The following is a 21758-nucleotide window of genomic DNA, read 5'->3' as shown; positions in this document are numbered from 1 at the left end:
TCACTATTTTGTATTATTATGCAAAGACAAGTTTTACTGATTAAATTAAGTGAGTCTGAACATAACTTTTGCTCTATATGTTCAGTTACTGTGTGTGAGATAAAACAATTTAACAATTTGTATCTAACCTAATTTTAAAAATTTGATTCTTGGTCCGTCTTAGAAAAGAATGAAGAAATACATGTGAGTGCACATGCGAAAGACACGATATCCAGTTTGCATGTCAAGGGGGAATGTGTTGTTACATTCCCTAGGTTATGCCTTCGTATAAGTAGATATTAGGGAGTATGTGTCAACTTTGACGCCACTGAACGCAAGAAGGTATCTGTGGCAGGCCTGAATTTATAACATCTTGCAATAGCTCATTTTCACTGCTAATTTACTTTTTGTAAGGAATGTTTAATATTTTAAACACTATTATTCTGCTTTGATGATTTGAGTTCTTAACAATTATAGAACCACAGTTTTCAGCACAGATGTAATCCATTCAGCTCTGTGCTAATCCCACTGCCCTGCTCTCTCCCCGTAGCTCTGTATCTTCCTCTCTGCTTCAAATATTTGTTCAATTTTCTTTTCAAATATACAATGGTCTCTGCCTCAACCATTCCCTGTGGCAAAGCATTCAAAGCTCCAACAATGCTCTGTATAAAAAACTTTCTCCTAACTTCTCTCCTCACTCTCTCAGTGACAATATTAAATTGATGACCCCGCACACTCACTCCCCAACCACAGGAAATAATCTTTTAGAGTCTACTCTATCAAAATACTTCATTATTTTATAAACCTCTGCAATTAGAACTATTTGCTTGCTTAGAGGGTAAATGCCGACTCGGACTGGTGGAGCCAAATGGCCTATTTTGTGTTGTAACTTTTATGTATCTATGTAAATCTCCTCTTAGTCTTCTCTGCTCTAGTGGAAATAGTTTTAGTATCTGAAGTCTCTCCTCATAGGCATCATTCAGAACCTATTATTAATCATAATCAAGTTTAACAAAATACCACTTAAACTAGGGAGTTTAGTTTTAGTATGAAATACGGCACTAATCTGTTTTCTTCCAGTTAACATTAATTGCAATTTTACTGTAAGAATTTGGAAGACTAAGATGAAAACGCAAGAGGTGTAACATTAATGACTTTCAAACCTATAATTATAAGAGCCATAAAATATAGAAACCTAACACTGACAGCCAGCTCCTTGGGAAATTAGCTTACATTTGTAAAATTTAGACTTACTGGCCCAGAAATCAGCTGGTGCCAGGAATCGGTTACGCAGGGGGTGGAGCGTGCACTGTGTGCACCTTTTGCAAGTGACTCAGGCAGCACGAAAGATGCAGGTGTGCAGCCAGTCATACTCATGCTACTCATCAGCTGCATAGTTGTCGTCGGATATCGGGGTCTATGATGCCACTTAATGGCAGTAAGTACTTCTTAAAGTGGAGGTGCATTCTGGCTGCAGACATTGGGGAAACACTTCTGATTGAAGAAATGACTGAAGGAAGTAATGAGATGGCACCAAGGTTCTCTAATACTGTCTTGGAGGCCCTGGTTTAGGCAGTGGACAGGAGAAGGGACATACTCTTCCCGCTAGGGGACAGGAAGCCCTCCAGGCATTAATTCAGGAGACAGTGGGAACAAATTGTATTAGCATGTCAATGCCAGGAGCATTGCACCCAGGACATGGCAAGCAATGCCGCAAGTAATTTAATAATCTAACTAGAGTTGCTCTCATACTCTCTGCTTACAGATGCACCATTTACAGTCATTAATTACAACACTGACAAGATCCCCTCCTCCACCCTCCTATAATCACTGCACCACACTTCAGTACACCTCATACTCTCACACTCACCACTATTACAGCCCTCACTTATCCACAACTCACATCTCACACACTGACTATCAACTATTCCGCCTTGTCCTTGTTGTCAATGTGCGCTCCTGCTGCCAATGCATCTACCTTAACCAATATGGTGGGCTGCGCACTGCAGGCCGGAAATGTGCACGTTCTTCCTGCCCGCCACATTGGGACCTCAGTAAGCCGTTAGCACACGAGAAACAGACGCTGCATGGCCCAGTTTCTAGGCCACCAATTTTTTTAGTAAGGGTGGTAAGATTCTGGATTATTATGTTGCAATTCACCAGATAAATGAGACTTCAATTAGTTCTGCAATGTAGAATTCTCTACAAAAAATGACCAATGGTGCAGTAACCAGGTTTAACATTTACATCAGCACATTGACCTGAGTTTGTCTTTTGTGTCTATTACAATTTCAGGCATTTTAAAGTACTTTTTCACTCTCAAAGGTTTCACAACAGTCACTTTAGGCAGACCTCACTCCAATCCAGAAGCTGGAGCTTTCTTTATCGTCTTTCCTTGCAGACAGGTTCCTGACCTGTCGGATTAGCAATTATCCTGTTTGCAATAATTGAAGTACTAGAATATACTTAATCTTGTGCACCACTATCAATCACTTAGATGTAGCAGAATATGAAACGCAGCCAAGAACATTTGCAGGTCAAAATAGTTAGCATATTTCTTTACAATTAAATGGAAAGAAATTGAACATGGTGTGCTAATTGAACATCAGAATTCAGCAATACTGAAGTCCAAAACTAGGGGTCATAAATATAAGATAGTCACTAATAAATCCAATAGGGAATTCAGGATAAACCTCTTTACCCAGACAGTGGTTAGAATGTGGAACTTGCTACCACATGGGGTGGTTGAGATGAATAGCATAAATGCATTTAAGGGGAAGCTGGATAAATGAGGGAGAAAGGAAAAGAAGGATATGCAGATAGGATTAGATGAAGTAGGGCAGGAGGAAGCTTGTGGGGAGCACAAAACACCGGCATGGACCAGATGGGCTGAATGACCTGTTTCTGTGCTATAAATTCTATGTAAAGTAGTACATTAATCAAAGGTAGATGTGATGAGCAACATCCATAAGAAGTTAATTTACTTTTTTCCATTGATAATAAGCACACATCTCCCTTATTTTCCCGACAGCAGGCAACATTTTTTTTTAATCAGTTTCTGGTTCTTCTTATCTCTGTTATAATGGTTTTATAAAAATTTAAAATCAGAATACTATAGAGAGAATATAATGTCAACACATATTATAATTATATATTTCTGAGAGACAATCAAAAAAACTTGTATTTATATAGTACCTTTCATATCCTCAGGAGGCCCCAAAGTGCTTCATAGCTAATTAAGTACTTTTGAATTATAGTCATTGTTGTAATGTTGAGAAATGTGGCAGTTAATTTGCACCACAAGGTCCAAGAAATAACAAGATAAATGTCTAGATAATCTGTTTGAGATATTTATGAGGGATAATATTGGGCAGGACACCAGGAGAACTCCCCTGCTTTTCTTTAAAAGGTGCCATGGGATCATTTATGTCCACCTGAGAGGGCAGACAGGGCCTTGCATTAACATCACATCCAAAAGACAGCACCTGTGACAGTGTAGAACTCTCTCAATACTGCTCTGAAGTGACATCTTAGATCATGTGTTCAAGTCTCTGACTCTACCACTGAGCCAAGGCTGTCACCTTCAAGCTCACTCCAGGATTTCAGCATCGAATGTAGGCCGACACTTCAGTGCAGTGCTGTTGGAGGTGCTGCCTTTGGAAGAGACGTCAAACTGCGTCTTTGTCTGTCTGTTCAGATGGACATAAAAGATCCAATATCAAGTAGATATAAAAGGTCCAATTTGAAGAAGAACTGGGAGTTTACCTGATGTACTGGTCAACATTCATCCCTCAACCAACACCACAAAAACAGATTAACTGGTCATTCATTTCAATGCTGTTCCTGGGTCTTTGCTGTGCACAAATAGGTTGCAGCATTTGCCAAAAAAACTCCAACAGTGATTATACCCAAAAGTAATTCATTAGCTGCAAAGCACTTTGGGACTTCCTGAGGATGTGAAAGGCGCTACATAAATGTAAATTCTATATTTTCAGACTGGAAAATGGGTTTAACTCCTTCTGAAAAAATGCTTCATAGTGACAAAACAGTGTACCGCAGCCTTACGTAGCTAAATTATAGGCCAGAAATTGCTCCTGAAATAACAGAGGAGCTCAATAGCACTCTCCGTTTTTTGTGGTGAATTAAAGTTCGCACACGCGCAGCGAAATGCGGAAATTCGGAACTTGCTCCTAGTGGTTCGGAGGTGATATAACAGCTTCGAATTAAAGGGCCATTGCATGCTGCAATCAGAGAAATCACTGAAAAAGCACCAATTTGCTTATCTGCCCAGCTGGAAAGTAACTAATTAAGCTACCAACAGATACTCTGACAAACACCAGGTCTAAACTAAGTTTTGACAGCGCAGTAAGTCTTAATAACTGTCAAACAACTAAAAATTAACTTTTAAAAATATGGAGTCTCATCACTCCTTATTTTAATAGGTTTTGTTCATTAAAAAAAACTTATTTATAAAATCAAAAAAATAAAAATGTTGTTTTTTCTTTTGTTTTCCCTTCTGTCTCTTTAATTCAATTATCTCTTTAGCTTTTTAATTAAAAAAATAAGTTTTTAGTTATAATGACAAACTATAAGTATAATACTAACTTTAAATGAATGAATGTAAGGAATCTTACAACACCAGGTTATAGTCCAACAATTTTATTTTAAAATCACAAGCTTTCGGAGATTATCCCCTTCGTCAGGTGAATGAGTGAAAGGTTCTCAAATCGCATATCTTATATTAGGCTGGGACAGCATCACACCAATCAAAAGGTGTCGTTGGTGTTCAAACAGGCCAGTCATGGAGAACAGTACGTCCCAGTACACTGAATATACATTGTGTCAATTACACAGACAGAGAGAAAGAGACCCAAATGGCAGAGAGAGAGTATTAAAAACAGATAACTTTTTTTCCCCTTTTGCTGGTGGGGTTACGTGTAGCGTGATATGAACCCAAGATCTCGGTTGAGGCCGTCCTCATGGGTGCGGAACTTGGCTATCAACTTCTGCTCGACGATTTTGCGTCGTCATGTGTCTCGAAGGCCGCCTTGGAGAACGCTTACCCGAAGATCGGTGGCTGAATGTCCTTGACTGCTAAAGTGTTCCCCGACTGGGAGGGAACACTCCTGTCTGGCGATTGTTGCGCTGTGTCCATTCATCCGTTGTTGCAGTGTCTGCATGGTCTCGCCAATGTACCATGCTCCGGGGCATCCTTTCCTGCAACGTATGAGGTAGACAACGTTGGCTGAGTCACAGGAGTATGAACCATGTACCTGGTGGGTGGTGTCCTCTCGTGTGATGGTGGTATCTGTGTCGATGATCTGGCATGTCTTGCAGAGATTGCCGTGGCAGGGTTGTGTGGTGTCGTGGATGCTGTTCTCCTGAAAGCTGGGTAATTTGCTGCGAACGATGGTCTGTTTGAGGTTGGGTGGCTGTTTAAAGGCGAGTAGTGGAGGCGTGGGGACGGCCTTAGCGAGGTGTTCGTCATCATTGATGACATGTTGAAGGCTGCGGAGAACATGGTGTAGTTTCTCCGCTCCGGGGAAGTACTGGACGACGAAGGGTACTCTGTTGGTTGTGTCCCGTGTTAGTCTTCTGAGGAGGTCTATGCGATTTTTTGCTGTGGCCCGTCGGAACTGTCGATCGACAAGTCGAGCGTCATATCCCGTTCTTACGAGGGCGTCTTTCAGCGTCTGTAGGTGTCCATCGCATTCCTCCTCGTCTGAGCAGATCCTGTGTATTCGCAGGGCCTGTCCATAGGGGATGGCCTCTTTGACGTGGTTGGGGTGGAAGCTGGAAAAGTGGAGCATCGTGAGGTTGTCCGTGGGCTTGCGGTAGAGTGAGGTGCTGAGGTGCCCGTCTTTGATGGAGATTTGTGTGTCCAAGAAAGAAACCGATTCTGAGGAGTAGTCCATGGTGAGTTTGATGGTGGGATGGAACTTGTTGATGTTATCGTGTAGTCTCTTCAGTGATTCTTCGTCGTGGGTCCATAGGAAGAAAATGTCGTCGATGTATCTGGTGTATAGCGTTGGTTGGAGGTCCTGTGCAGTGAAGAAGTCGTGCTCGAACTTGTGCATGAAAATGTTGGCGTATTGGGGTGCGAATTTGGTCCCCATGGCTGTTCCGTGTGTTTGGGTAAAGAACTGGTTATCGAAGGTGAAGACATTGTGATCCAGGATGAAGCGGATGAGTTGTAGGATGGCGTCTGGAGATTGGCTGTTGTTGGTGTTGAGTACTGAGGCTGTTGCTTGCGATGCCGTCATCGTGGGGGATACTAAAATTAAATGAATGAAAGTCTGCTTGCCTGCTTGACCAATGCAGCCTGAACCTGTGGGTGTGACTCCTCTTCCTGACAGATTTTGTGGGCGTGTCTGCTCCTCACATACTTTTCCAGCCATGCGACAACTCATGCTGCTTGGAGGCTGGGTTGAAGGTGCACAACATTTTTAAAGTTCAAATTCAAGCAATTCGATGCCACACAGCCTGCAGTAAGTATTTTTGGGGATTTGTGGGAGCTGTGGTGAATGTTGCCTCGGGTCTCAGAGCGATTTCTGGCCCTATGTTTTTGGATTTCCATTCTTGTAATCCCTGGGAGGGAGACAAGGCCGGGGCTGGCGAGGCCCAACGACTCCTTGCGGGGCTCCGGGGAGAATTCCTGCTCCCCCGGCCCACAAGGATTCCACAGAAAAGTTATATTTTTAAACTTACCTTGGCCTCTTCTGGCTCCACACTGTGACTCCAGCCATGGCTTGGTTATCTGTGTTGGGCCTCCCAAATCTGGAAGTTAAAATCCTTTTGCAGCACTGATGAAATGGTTGGGATGTAACTTTCCAATGTACAGTAGGCACTAGCCTGCCAGGGGCCGGGTGGCCCTCCCATGCCTGTTCTCAGGTAAGTTAAAATGGTGGGGGGGGTGGGATCGCATTGGGAACGTTGCGCAACCCCCTCTCCCAACATCTTATCCGCTCCTGCCGGGGTTTGATGGGGGTGGGGTGTTATCTACCCCATTGTATATTTTAGGATAACTGTTGTTAGCCTTTATCTATTTGACCCTCTTGTCTGTCCATTGTGGCCTTGGTCTATCTATTTTTCTCACAAGAATATAGTTCCTAGCCACATCCTGTACTTGTTCCAAGTCGATGAGGTATGATATATACACAGGTAGTAGTGAAGCAACGTAGAGAGACAGACTGTTGACATAAATGAGAAATATGGGGAGATCAGGAAATTTTGCTCCTTCTGCCCTCACAAAAATCTTTTTTAAAAAAACCAAAAACTTACCTTTTCCTTTAAGGATGATTGGTTAGACCTCTCAACACCCAGTAAAACTGGAACTTGTATCACAGTGCATGCTCCACCCACTTGTACATTAAATTGCACTCAGGGGTCCTACAACCAGCATAGGACCCTGATTTGCATATTTAAACAGCTACTCATCTGTTTTGGGCGGGAGTACCAGGTACCCATTTAAAGGCCTGCCTGAAAATTGAATCAGGTAGACAAATGGGTGTCCAGATTTTCTGCTGCTGGTCACTTGTTTTTCAAACGTGAAACAGATGGTCAGCAGTTGAAAACTACCCCCCCACCTCATCATAAAAACAAAACTCTTGTCTGTTCTGTTTAACAGTTGTTGTGATTTTTTTTTTGTCACTCCCCAAGGCTTTGTTTAAAATGATTGTGGTCAACTAACTCCAGGAAACTTTTCCAAGGTATATATTTCTTACTGTATTTATTAAGTCTTAATCTACAAACTACCTTAAATAAAGGAGTTGCAATACGTGAGTGAATTCGTTAAGGAAAAATCAATTGCTCTAATTAACAATATCCCGATGATGTCGGCATTTTATAAAATGATTTTATGAAATTAGTCACTTGTTTTCTCTGGTTGATGGCTTACATTTGACTTTTGTGTATCATCTTTCAAAGTTCTCTAGATTCAGGAACTGTCCCTCTAGATTGGAAAATTGCACACGTCACTCCGCTTTTTAAGAAAGGAGAGGGAAACCAGGGAATTATAGACCAGTTAGCCTAACATCTGTTGTGGGAAAATGTCGGAGTCTATAATTAAGGATAGGGTGACTGAACACCTTGAGAATTTTCAGTTAATCAGAGAGAGCCAGCATGGATTTGTAAAAGGTAGGTCGTGCCTGACAAACCTGATTGAATTTTTTGAAGAGCTGACTAAAGTAGTGGACAGGGGAATGTCAATGGATGTTATTTATATGGACTTCCAGAAGGCATTTGATAAGGTCCCATATAAGAGACTGTTAGCTAAGATAGAAGCCCATGGAATCGAGGGAAAAGTACGGACTTGGTTAAGAAGTTGGCTGAGCGAAAGGCGACAGAGAGTAGGGATAATGGGTAGGTACTCACATTGGCAGGATGTGATTAGTGGAGTCCCGCAGGGATCTGTCTTGGGGCCTCAATTATTCACAATATTTATTAACGACTTAGATGAAGGAATAGAAAGTCTCATATCTAAGTTTGCCGATGACACAAAGATTGGTGGCATTGTAAGCAGTGTAGATGAAAACATAAGATTACAAAGGGATATTGATAGATTAGGTGAATGGGCAAAACTGTGGCAAATGGAATTCAATGTAGACAAATGTGAGGTCATCCACTTTGGATCAAAAAAGGATAGAACAGGGTACTTTCTAAATGGTGAAAAGTTAAAAACAATGGATGTCCAAAGGGACTTAGGGGTTCAGGTACATAGATCATTGAAGTGTCATGAACAGGTGCAGAAAAGAATCAATAAGGCTAATGGAATGCTGGCCGTTATATCTAGAGGACTAGAGTACAAGGGGGCAGAAGTTATGCTGCAGCTATACAAAATCCTGGTTAGACCGCACCTGGAGTACTGTGAGCAGTTCTGGGCACCGCACCTTCGCAAAGAAATATTAACCTTGGAGGGAGTGCAGCGTAGGTTTACTAGAATGATACCCAGATTTCAAGGGTTAAGTTACAAGGAGAGATTACACAAATTGGGGTTGTATTCTCTAGAGTTTCGAAGGTTAAGGGGTGATCTGATCGAAGTTTATAAGATATTAAAGGGGAACGGATAGGGTGGATAGAGAGAAACTATTTCCGCTGGTTGGGGATTCTAGGAGTAGGGGGCACAGTCTAAAAATTAGAGCCAGACCTTTCAGGAGCGAGATTAGAAAACATTTCTACACACAAAGGGTGGTAGAAGTTTGGAACTCTCTTCTGCAAACGGCAATTGATGCTAGCTCAATTGCTAAATTTAAATCTGAGATAGATAGCTTTTTGGCAACCAAAGGTATTAAGGGATATGGGCCAAAGGCAGGTATATGGAGTTAGATCACAGATCAGCCATGATCTTATCAAATGGCAGAGCAGGCATGAGGGGCTGAATGGCCTACTCCTGTTCCTATGTTCCTATCTTCCATGATTTACCAGCTGCCGAGACTATATCACACTTCTTAATGAAGGTCAAGTAGTTTATTTTCAGTTAGTAACATTGTAAAATTGTATGGTTTCATTTGACATATCAGTGGATGGCTTAACAGTGGGTGGTAAATTATTATGTGGACATACAGAGAACTCCCTTACAATGTGCCTTCAGCAGTGTGCAGATATACACAAAGATATATTTACCAGCAAAAAGAAAGAAAGACTTGCATTTTATATAGCACCTTTGACAATCTCAAAGCACTTTACAGCCAAAAGAGTACTGTTGAAGTGTAGTCATTGTTGTAATGCAGGAAACATGGCAGCCTATTTGCGCACAGTAAAGTCCTACGGACAGATGACCAGATCATTTGTTTTAAGTGTTGATTTCCAGATAAATATTGGCCAGGATCAAGGATCTTTTATGTCCACCCAAGAGGGCAGATGGGGCCTCAGTTTAATGTCTCAACCGAAAGATGGCACCTCTGACAATGTAGCACTTCCTCAATACTGCACTGGAGTGTCAGCCTAGATTATGTGATCAGTCTCTGGAGTGGGACTTGAACCCACAATCTTCTGACTCAAAATCTTAGAAGTGCTTTAGTGTCGATACACAGAGGGTGACTCCTCCAATATTGCTATGTATAGCTGAGATGTTCTTACACAACTTCACTAAATATATACATAGTTTAGGATTTCTGCTCCACTTGTGTTCTCAATAGAATCACTTGTACTCTGCTGGTAACAAAGGAAGAGTCTTGATTAATTTGTCACTCACTGGACTGGGAAATTATGGCTACCTGTGTGAAGATGCTGTGGATTAATACCTACACAAAGGATCTCCTACCATCTCCCATCTCTTTAATTTATTCCTTTTCTCTGTTACTTGAACTAAAATGAAAGTAAGAGCTGGCTTGTGCTGTGGCTTAAGACTGTCCTATTCAGGTCTAGTATTGAGCTGATGATTCTTATGGAGTAAACAGCCAGAAAGAATTGGGTACCAGTAATATAAGTACTAGAACTCAGGTGCATTAGCAATCTATTGATCTCAAATATTATTCAATTTCCAAAAAAAAACTAAACAATAAAAAAGGAGGTGGAGTGGCAATATTGGTAAACGATACAGTTAACTCAGGACTTTCCACATTATGTAGTGAATGGGAATGGTACATTGGAATTCTGGACCATATTTTCCTCCCTTTTCCAAAAATGTGTACATTTCCTGTTTTTCATGATGACTTATGATCTGCTAAATACATGACAGGAACGAATGGTTTTGGAACATGTGCTTTCTGAAAATATGATTTGCTTAATGTTAACAAAAATTGGCAGCCAAACACGTAACAATGATCCTTTAATATTTCTCAAGCAGCTATCAAACTGCTTAACCAGAATAAATTTCAGAGTTCTTTAATACAGCAATATTTGTGAATAATGGCTCAATGACAAGTTCAAATTAGTAGTAGAGCCCTGGATGTATTGATAACTGCATCATAGAGCAATATGATCACATGGAGAACAGCCCTCAAATATACTAAGGAAACAACAAATGTGGCAGTTTGTTACTCAAAGACTGAATGCAGTATCAACAACTTGGAGAGCTTTTGCAGAAGAAGTCGTATGAGTTTAAAAAAAGAGCTTGATGATAAGAGATGAATATTACAATAAAGTAACAGCATGGTACCTATAAAGGAAAGTAGCAGTTGTTAAGATATATGCAATTGTAAACAATTTTACAACACCAAGTTATAGTCCAGCAATTTTATTTTAAATTCACAAGCTTTCGGAGGCTTCCTCCTTCCTCAGGTGAACGTTGTTGGAAATGAAATCCTCGAAATTTTCATTTCGAGGATTTCATTTCCAACAACGTTCACCTGAGGAAGGAGGTAGCCTCCGAAAGCTTGTGAATTTAAAATAAAATTGCTGGACTATAACTTGGTGTTGTAAAATTGTTTACAATTGTCAACCCCAGTCCATCACCGGCATCTCCACATCAAAGATATATGCAGAAATTGTTATTATGACACAGATAAATATCAGCAAGGATGTTGGAAGTAAGGCAGTAGTGGTTAAAATAGCAGGGTTATGCAAATGTTGTTATATTTTCTATTGCATCATGGAATATATACGGCACAAAAGAAATTTCATACATCAAATCGCCCTTCAATCTCTGCTGCTGTTATGTTTAAAGGCAAAAAACTAGCACATCATAACTGCACATAGCCTGGGACAGCTGCTGGACCTTATGATCAGAAATAACTCAGTTGATATGCGGAAAGAACTGTTTACTTATTTGGGAGTGAAATTGGAAAGCATTGAGGCTCAGGAGATTGGAGGGTTCTGCAGAACTATTGTTACGTATTATGTTAATCATATATTCCATGCTTTAGATAATATATCAGGTCCACACTGATTATGCACAAGTACGTAATAGTGCATGTAATTATAGTACAGCACCCTAATGGATAAGTTTGGTTATGTATTCATAACTTCTCACTTTCTCCCTTCTTACAGCAAGGAGAACCCAATGGTATGCAAGAGGTAGTCAAAGAGTACCAGTCACCCGAGCACCAACGATTACACATTGAAGGAGAAGATCATCATGAAGCTGAAGAGGAAGCACAAAGTGAGGCACTGAGGATTGTTGATGAAGGGATCACTTGGTGGGGATTGATGAGTGGCCAATTGGCAGAGGGTAGAGCCTAGCAGTCTGATTGCCCATCATGAGGTGTATGGGGGTTTTAGTAGTCCTGCAGCCACTTACTCCACACTGGAAGGTGGTACAGGTTGGGTGAACCATTGTCTGCACTCTAGTTTGCCTCTGGATGGTCAATTTTACTTATGGAGATCATAAGCACAGTAGCAGGAACTTACCTGAATGTTCTCATTACTGCTTTGGTGTATTTGGGTCCAAAGTCCTAGATGGAGACATTACTGGCTTCATCTTGCTTAGAGAACATTTAATTTTCTAACTTTAGACTTCTGACAGGAAGTCTCACTTGGCTGGAGTGTGTTTTAGAAATTTGGGCATGCACTGCACATTATTTTTCCAACCATTTAAATTAATCATCAGAGAATGATGTGAATTTCCAATATGTGGAGCAACAGGCAAAGCTCTCCATTGGGAGCACGGTTGGAAAATTACTGTTTTGGAGTTAATCATTAGGGAGGAATTTGGACACCCTATATATGCCCACTGTTTTATGTACATTCAGAGCAGTGGGCATTCTGAGAAGGCAGCTTCACCATGGGGCATGCATGGAGTAGCACAGAAGCAACTTGTTGGTATTATGTGTAGGCAGCAGTTCTGTGTAATAATGTAGCTCTGCACAAGTGACAGCAAATGTCATCTCTGAAAGCAACGAGCCTGTAATGACTTCAGTAAAGGAGATTTCTGGCAATGATCCAGAGCCATCAGTGTTAGTCACATGTATCTTTTGCAGTTCGTTAGTTGGCTATGCTGCCTTCCACCTATGATACTCTCTTAGCGAAGAGAGCACTCAGTAGTTGTATATATGCACAAGGAACATTGAGAGGTTTATGACAAAGGTGGGGCAGAAGAGATTAAACATATGCACCATACGCACTGAAAACATAGTAAAAGTAATTCACTTCTAATATATCTTAAGTCCATCATTCTTTCATTGTGCAGAAAATGTCAGATTTTCAAAAGCCAAACAAAGTGCCTGACTCCTCTGATGTTCCCCATGGATGCCTGGAAATTCCCTGTAGTGATACTTCAAAGTCGCCTCCTTTGTTAAGCTCACTAATTCCAGTTCTGGAGAATATTATTCACCTTTCAATTTGACTGTGCAGATGTCAGATGCTGTATGAGTACATTACTTATGACCTTAACAATGTGCTAAGAAGCAAAACTTGGCATCTGACACCTTTTGCTAGCCTTTTATAGTCTTTTTTGAGAAGTAGAAATCCACAGAACAGCTCTAAGCAGAGACCAAAAGGGACTGATAATGTGGCCTCAGCACATTGGACACTGGCTGAGCTGCAGAGCAAAGAGCTGACCTCATAGTACAAGCTGAGCTCAGCCAATTTAAATCAATTCTGTGTGCTCTCAGGGCTTAGCCTTTTATTTTTCTTTAAAAAAATATCGTCAGGGTTTCCAAGGGCTGCATATTGGCAACAAAGTGGCACGGCAAAGACAACCAATGTTGAGGCATAAAATGGAGTCTGTGGGCAAGTGATTTAATGGCTGTTGATGTTTGAGGTGAGGACAAAGGGGCATTCCAGAGCACCCTCCCCACAAGGCAGCAGTACACCATGCCTGACAGAAGGTGACAGGCAGGCTGAATGCTGTGTACAGTATCTGGAAGACCTAGAAACAGATACAGGAGGAGGTGGCATAAAGAACCTGATGAAGAAAAACTACCATGTACCAAGTTGATGGTGCAAGATTACGTGCTACTGAATATTGCCTTTCAACTTGTCTCACGTACCACTCACCTATGCAAAGTCCACATACAACCTTATAGCTCTTTTATTGTATCATAGGTGTGCCCATATTTCACCAGGGCAACTTACAATGGAAAGCCTCACCACACTCACATCTTCTAAAGATTTCATATTAAACCATTGTAACATAAACGTGGTCACTTATTGACACCTAGACTGGTCTTTAGGTTGGGCATCTGGTAGCCATCAATAACCTCTTGTACTTTGGGAATTGCAGCAGTGCAGTGACACTGGGCAACTGTCATACTATTCAATGGGAAAGGAAATGAAAGTGAAGACCACATTGACCGATGCATCTGGCATCTGTTTGATTTGTGAGCAGCATATTAGTTGATGTGCTAACCGGCAGTGAGTCACAAATGTAACACTTGAGGGAAGTACTGTCCCTGTACTGTGATCCAATGGCACTATTTAAGGAGGAACATGGAGCTCGTCTAGTGTCCAGGCTAACATTCTTCCCTCAACATCACCGTCAAAAATGGACTAGCTGGCCATTCATCAAACTTCTATGTGCAAAATGGCTGCCACAGTAATATATATAATGACAGTGACTGCACTTAAAAAAAAGCAATTCATTGTATGGGAAATACTTGGATGTTTTTGAGAGACACAATAAGGTGCTATCTAAATTCAAATTCTTTCTTTTTTAATTTAGCAATAATAATACCAGGCTCACCTATAAAGAAAAATAGATTTGAGTTCCAAAGCTGTCTGACACATAAAGATGTCCCATTGTGTTGGAATTAGTTTCACCAGACTTTGGCTAGAATACTTGGCAGACAGAGAACTCAAACCTTGTCTGATATTAGTTATATTGTCCTCCCCTCAGGGTTGAGCACAGAGCATCACCTATGAAGACATTAGAGAAAGTAATAGCCTAGATTGTTCCACTCTCTTTATAAAGAAAGATTACATGTAGGTAGGGTTGCTATGCGGCTTAATTATTTTACATTCTTTATTAAGTAACTAGAAAGATTTGACAGAGCCATCACAACTGTGATTTGTGTGATTTTCCTTAAGAAAAGCCATTAGAACCTTTGATAACATTGGAAATGATTCCTCGCAATATTTATGACATTCTTTTGTTTACTATTTTAGTAAAAGTCTTAATCCATTTAAAGTGAATGGTAATGTCCATGTTAAAATAGCTGATGGAAGAATATCATAAAAAGGTGTCAGCATTCATCCATCAATATTGCCAACAATAACTCCTAGGCTATTATTTTCTGTTCAAAGTTTTACACAGTGATGAGGATTGCTGTGCTTGACACATTCAAGGAACTCGCTAGTGCACAGAAAGGGGACATCAATGATATGTCCTTTGGGTCAGTACACAGTCAATTCAATTAATTTCTGTAGATTGTTGACTTTGTTGCAATTCCACTTCTCCTGGAACAGCTGCCCTTGGGTCATTAGGCAAAAGATCTTAACTTGGTCAAAAACTTTTGTTTTCAGTGGTGACTATTTGTTCTATATTAAGTTGTTAATTCACTCAGAAAGGCTAAGAATGGTTGGTGAGGGAAATGGAAAAATGTTATGCTGGTGCAATAGGGGGGTTCTCTTCTGAGGTTGAAGCTGAGGTAAATTGGTGGTGCAGAACACAGGGAGCTTTACTCAGCATGTGTTCATACACTAACTAGTCTGAAAGTGCTTGATGCTGACCCTATAGGTAGTGGTGAAGGAAGGCATTTCATTCTCCAGTATTAATGTCGCTCATCTTGATGACCATAAAAATTCAAATAAAAAACATATTGAAGTTTAATAATTGAAAAAAAGACATCCATTGTTCAAAGGAATTATTGTGGGGACCTTTAAATTGTTTTGAGGCCTAGATGCTCTGCATCCTCCTCAGTAGGTGCTTAGGAGGCAGTTGGATCTGAGTGGTGAATAATGCACATCTTCCATTTCTACAGCAATACTTCATACACTTCCTCTTACATTTTTCCTGATTATGGTTGCTGTCTCATTAAAGAAGTACATTCAATCACAAAATCATTCTGAACCGTGCAGCTGACATTTCCACAGCTTGGCTCCCATATCTGCTCCGTATGAATGAAAACCTAACACAAACTAACAATGGTGATTGACAGAGGATCTGATACATCAATGTCTCAAGGTCTGGACTAATAAATGTTAATATCCTTTTCCGTGGAGCTTTTTTAAAGATTAATCTAATTAAATTATATGTTGATATAGATAGTACAGTTCAACTATAATTTTTTATAACAGAAGGAAAGCTAGTCTTGTGCCTATTTCACTTGCAAACATTTCTATCTAAGAGCAATCATTTGTTGGTTGCAGTATGAAACAATAAAGATTATGACTTGGGCTTTACTCGCTGGAGTTAAAAATTGTAATTCCATTTCTAGCAAATGTTTCAATTTAGCATTTTATTGCTGACCTGGATATGGTTAATACAAAGGGAATGATTGTAAAATTCACCAGTAAGAACCTGATAAATATTTGATACAGTTGATTTAAAAAATGCGATCGCAGAGCAATGAAACTGAGGCTCTCTAGATTGCTTATGTGCTGCATTTTATTGTTAAAAATCAACATTTGTGTTGCACTATTGTAAAAGTTAATTCTATGTCTTTCTGTGACAAAGGGTAAAAGAGAAAGATTTGGAATTTTAATCCTTTTATTTAAAACAGTGACTTTTTTTGTGTGTATTTATATCAAATATCATAATTCAGGCCAGATTGAACTGAAATCTTCTTCTGACAAATTCCACCTCCCCCCCCCACCCAGTTTGTTCCTGTTACGCCATCACTGCTTAAGGCAATGACTCAAGTAGGAGTATTGTTCCTCAGCTACCAAACTTGGAGATAAGCCACCAACACCCTCTTGTAGATCTTGCATGAAAATGTTGAAGAGTACTGGTCTCAACACCAAGCCCTGCAGGACTGCACTTGTCACATTCCAACACCCAGAATACTTCCCATTTACAAAGACCCTCTGTTTCCTTTGACCCAGTCATAGTTTGAACAATCTCAGCACACGGACGCCAATACCATGCCTGCAAATGTTCTCAACTACTTTTCCACGAGACAACTTACCAAAAGTTTTACTAGAGCCCCGATTTTAACTGGGACTGAGGCGCTCTCCCTGGCTCACCAATGTGAGGCACGAGCCATTTTAACTCCCAAGCCTCATTTAATAAGTTAGGCCCAACTCCCAACCGAACCCAGCATCAATGACGTGGCGCCAGCAGGTAGGAGCAAGTGAACGCAGTAGATGTCCGCCACCTTGGGAGCAATCCCTGGAAAAGACAAGTCTAGGTGGGAGTGGTTCCAGAGGCGATTGCGGTGGGGTGGGGGGAGGGAAGCCCGGGCAAGGGAGTCCTTAGGTTTTTCTTGCTCCTCCAGGCTCACAAGGAAAGCAAATAAAAGAAACACTTTTACTCCAGTGGGCCTGCTGCTCCTTGGCGCCGGGTCTGATTGACGTCATCGCCTGCCTGGGGTGAGAGCCTCCCTGGCTGGTCAAAATGCACCTGCTAAAATGTTGCATAGCATGAGGTCGGCACATACCTGGTGAGTTTAACTCCATGCATGCTCCATTCTCGTCAGGTGCAGGCAGTTAAAATTGGGCCTTAAAATCCAAATGAACCACATCTAAGTTGTCACCCCAGCCAGATCCTTAGTAACTTTATCAAAAAAAGTTCTATTAAATTGGTTTAGTACGCCTTTTCTTTTGTAAATTCATGCTGACCCTACCAATTAGTTTATATCTTCCCAAATGTTCCACCAGCTTATCCTTGAGAACGCCTTGGAGAACGCTTACCCGAAGATCGGAGGCTGAATGTCCTTGACTGCTGAAGTGTTCCCCGACTGGGAGGGAACCCTCCTGTCTGGCGATTGTTACGCGGTGTCCGTTCATCCGTTGTCACAGTGTCTGCATGGTCTCGCCGATGTACCATGCTCCGGGGCATCCTTTCCTGCAGCGTATGAGGTAGACAACGTTGGCCGAGTCATAGGAGTATGAACCATGTACCTGGTGGGTGGTGTCCTCTCGTGTGATGGTGGTATCTGTGTCGATGATCTGGCATGTCTTGCAGAGGTTGCCGTGGCAGGGTTGTGTGGTGTCGTGGACGCTGTTCTCCTGAAAGCTGGGTAATTTGCTGCGAACGATGGTCTGTTTGAGGTTGGGTGGCTGTTTGAAGGCGAGTAGTGGAGGCGTGGGGACGGCCTTAGCGAGGTGTTCGTCATCATTGATGACATGTTGAAGGCTGCGAAGAACATGGCGTAATTTCTCCGCTCCGGGGAAGTACTGGACGACGAAGGGTACTCTGTTGGTTGTGTTCCGTGTTTGTCTTCTGAGGAGGTCTATGCGATTTTTCGCTGTGGCCCGTTGGAACTGTCGATCGACGAGTCGAGCGTCATATCCCGTTCTTACGAGGGCGTCTTTCAGCGTCTGTAGGTGTCCATCGCGTTCCTCCTCGTCTGAGTAGATACTGTGTATTCGCAGGGCCTGTCCATAGGGGATGGCCTCTTTGACGTAGCTAGGGTGGAAGCTGGAGAAATGGAGCATCGTGAGGTTATCCGTGGGCTTGCGGTAGAGTGAGGTGCTGAGGTGCCCGTCTTTGATGGAGATTCGTGTGTCCAAGAATGAAACCGATTCTGAGGAGTAGTCCATGGTGAGTTTGATGGTGGGATGGAACTTGTTGATGTTATCGTGTCGTCTCTTCAGTGATTCTTCGCCGTGGGTCCATAGGAAGAAAATGTCGTCGATGTATCTGGTGTATAGCGTTGGTTGGAGGTCCTGTGCAGTGAAGAAGTCGTGCTCAAACTTGTGCATGAAAATGTTGGCGTATTGGGGTGCGAATTTGGTCCCCATGGCTGTTCCGTGTGTTTGGGTAAAGAACTGGTTGTCGAAGGTGAAGACATTGTGATCCAGGATGAAGCGGATACTACAACTCATGTCACGCTACATGTAACCCCACCAGAGAAAAAAAGTTATCTGTTTTTAATACAAATGATCATTCTTTCTCTGTCTTTCTGGTCTCTCTCTCTGTCTTTGTGATTTGACCCCTTGTGTATTCAGTATTCTTGGATGTAATGTTTCCCTGACTAACCTGTCTGAACACCATCCACTCCTTTGATTGCTGTGATTATCTCTCTGCCGAGGTGTGATAAAGGGCAGTTAGAAAGATTATCTGTAATCATCAGGCATTGTTCTCTGACTATATATGCTGTGCCTTTATGGAATCCTTCACTCACCTGACGAAGGAGCAAAGCTCCGAAAGCTTGTGATTTCAAATAAAGCTGTTGGACTATAACCTGGTGTTGTGTGACTCCTTACATTTGTCCGCCCCAGTCCATCACCAGCATCTCCACATCATGACCAATCTTAACACCTTTTTCAGAAGCCAGTGTTCCTATTCTCTCGTGTTTTTTCCTTTTATCCTGACATACTTGGAAAATGTCTTTCTCATATGTCTTCATTTCCCTAACAATTCTAAATTCATATGCCTTTTGCATTCTCTAAGTTTTTCCTTCTACTGGTTCCTAATATCTTCTGTTGCAGACAAATTACAGTATTTGAATGCCTTTGTCTTATTCTAAATAGCTATAATTACCTTCATTTATCTAGGCTGGCTCTGGTCACCTATTGCTTTTCGCTGACTCCTAGTTATATACTGCCATTACTTTCTCAATTATCTTTTTAAATTGGTTCCAACGCCAGGTCTCAAAGTGTCGCACAGCATGAAAATTCTGATATTCAAAGTCCCTGCCTCCGGCCTTGCACCCGTTTATGACCTCACAAGGCCATCTTAGAAACTTAGATACAAGGCCGGGACCTGATGATTCTGGATCCTAGCCTAGTTTCTGACAGTTCTGGCAGACTCCCACCAGTGTTTCAGGCTTGGAAGCAAAAGGGAGAAGTGGAGATGAAACAAACAGGTTTGTTTTTTGGTAGATTTTGAAAATGCGATATTGCACATGGATAACGTGTGATCCAGTTCACCCACTGAACTCGGATACTGTTGCCTAAATTAAAGATTAGCAACCCAAGCAGTGATTTAAGACATGAAACTTCTTTCATGTTACAACCAATTTCTTCAAAATAAACAAACAAGCGAAGAGGTTAACAGCCTCTACACCTTGTGAGGTGAAATCTAACTGATGTTTCCTTCATATATTGTCCCTAGATGAGATCCCATTCTTTACAGTAGATTCCCCATGTGCCTCAGGATTCAGATAGAATAAAGTTGTGTTCTTCAATGTCTGTCAAGCTGCACAGAATGTCACTTTCTAGGGGTAGATTTTGTCTTTGTGTAACTGTGTAACCTGAATGATAGCGAATCAGCAGCTTGTTTTACATTTCCCCCCGGATCCTGGGGTCCTTCTTTAAATATGCAGAAGTCACTGGGCCCTGACTGCAATCAGGCCTGAGCAGGGAAGTCGCTGGTGTTCAGGTACATATCAGTCATAATCTAATTGAATGGTGGAACAGGTTTGAGGGGCTGAATGGCCTACTCCTGCTCCTATGTTCCTATGTTTTTTCCCTCCAGACTAGAGAGTCGAGACCCGCCAGGAAGATGAAGAGGCCCAAACAAATAAATGTTTAAACTTTCCTTTGTGGGGCCAGGAGGATCAGGTGTCCTTCTTCCGACCCCACAAGGAAAGTCGTGGACTCCCCTCTCCTAGACTCCCCCACATCCCTCTCAAACGACCTTCCGGGAATCCCATTCCTCATACATACCTTCATACTGGTTAGTGGTTAAAGGTCGCTTGATTTCTCAGAGGCTGGCAGCAACTTCCTGCCCGTCTCAAATTTTCTCCAGCGGGTGCAGTTTGCACTTCCCCTGTGCCCCACACCTGCCTGAAATCAACCCAGAGTTAAAATCGACCCCAGCATTTACCTATACATCTGTATATGTATATAACACAAATTTTTGTGAGAGCAGGAGAGCAATTTGCTGACCCAACTAAACATCTCATAAATAAAATGTTTAGAATGAAACTTAACTACTTTGAACAATTCAATGTCCCAGAGTGACAAAAACAATAAAGCATGATTTGAAACATCATTTTTATAGAATTTCAAATACGGGTCTACTTGAAACTGTAAAATCTTTCTCAGCATTCCTGTCAATTTTATTTCCCTTAATTGTTACCTTTTACTCCCCCCTCCCAGGAAAATAAGAATTGATAAGTTACCTAGTGGTACTCTATGTAATGTTATGTAGTATGATAATAGGAATATACAGGACTAAAAAAGACTTTCTGGCTGGTCCCACCGTTCACAAAGTACTACACTGTGCTGATCTCTAAATTGCTTCACCAAAAAAATTTAGTTCCCTCTTGAATTACTGACATTATCTGCCCTCCGCTGTGCCTCTGTGAAGTCTGTTCCACTTATTGAAAATTGTTATTCAAATAGACATATAGCATCAGCCACTCAAATGGTGTTGCGAAATACAGCAAAGAAATGGAGAGAGCATCCCTGTTAAGGTAAAAGCCAATTATCTTTTCACACAAGAAGAAATGGTTTTCAATTTATTACTTGCTACCGTATCCTGTCCCGTACTAATCCATCACCCTTGTCCTCACTAACCTACATTGGCCCCTCCATTAACCAATGCATTAAATGTTAAATCCTCGTAGTCATCTTTAAATCTCTCTATGGCCTCTCCCACCTTATCACTGCAATCTTCTGGTTCCTATATCCCCCCTCACTGAACAACTCTATTTCTTGACACTGGCCTTTACTGCATCCCTCCCTTTCTTCACTCCACTAAAAGAACAAAGGAAGAGGTTAGGAGAATTTTTTTTTGCAGAGGGAATGTTAGGACACAGAATGCCCTATCAGAAGTAACGCTGGAAGCAGAATCCATGATAACTTTTAAAAGTGAGCTAGATAAATATTTGAAAAAGAAAAATGTAAAAGGA

This window comes from Heptranchias perlo, chromosome 19, assembly GCF_035084215.1.
Source record: "Heptranchias perlo isolate sHepPer1 chromosome 19, sHepPer1.hap1, whole genome shotgun sequence".
Lineage (NCBI taxonomy): Eukaryota > Metazoa > Chordata > Chondrichthyes > Hexanchiformes > Hexanchidae > Heptranchias > Heptranchias perlo.
This window is presented reverse-complemented; position numbering follows the sequence as displayed.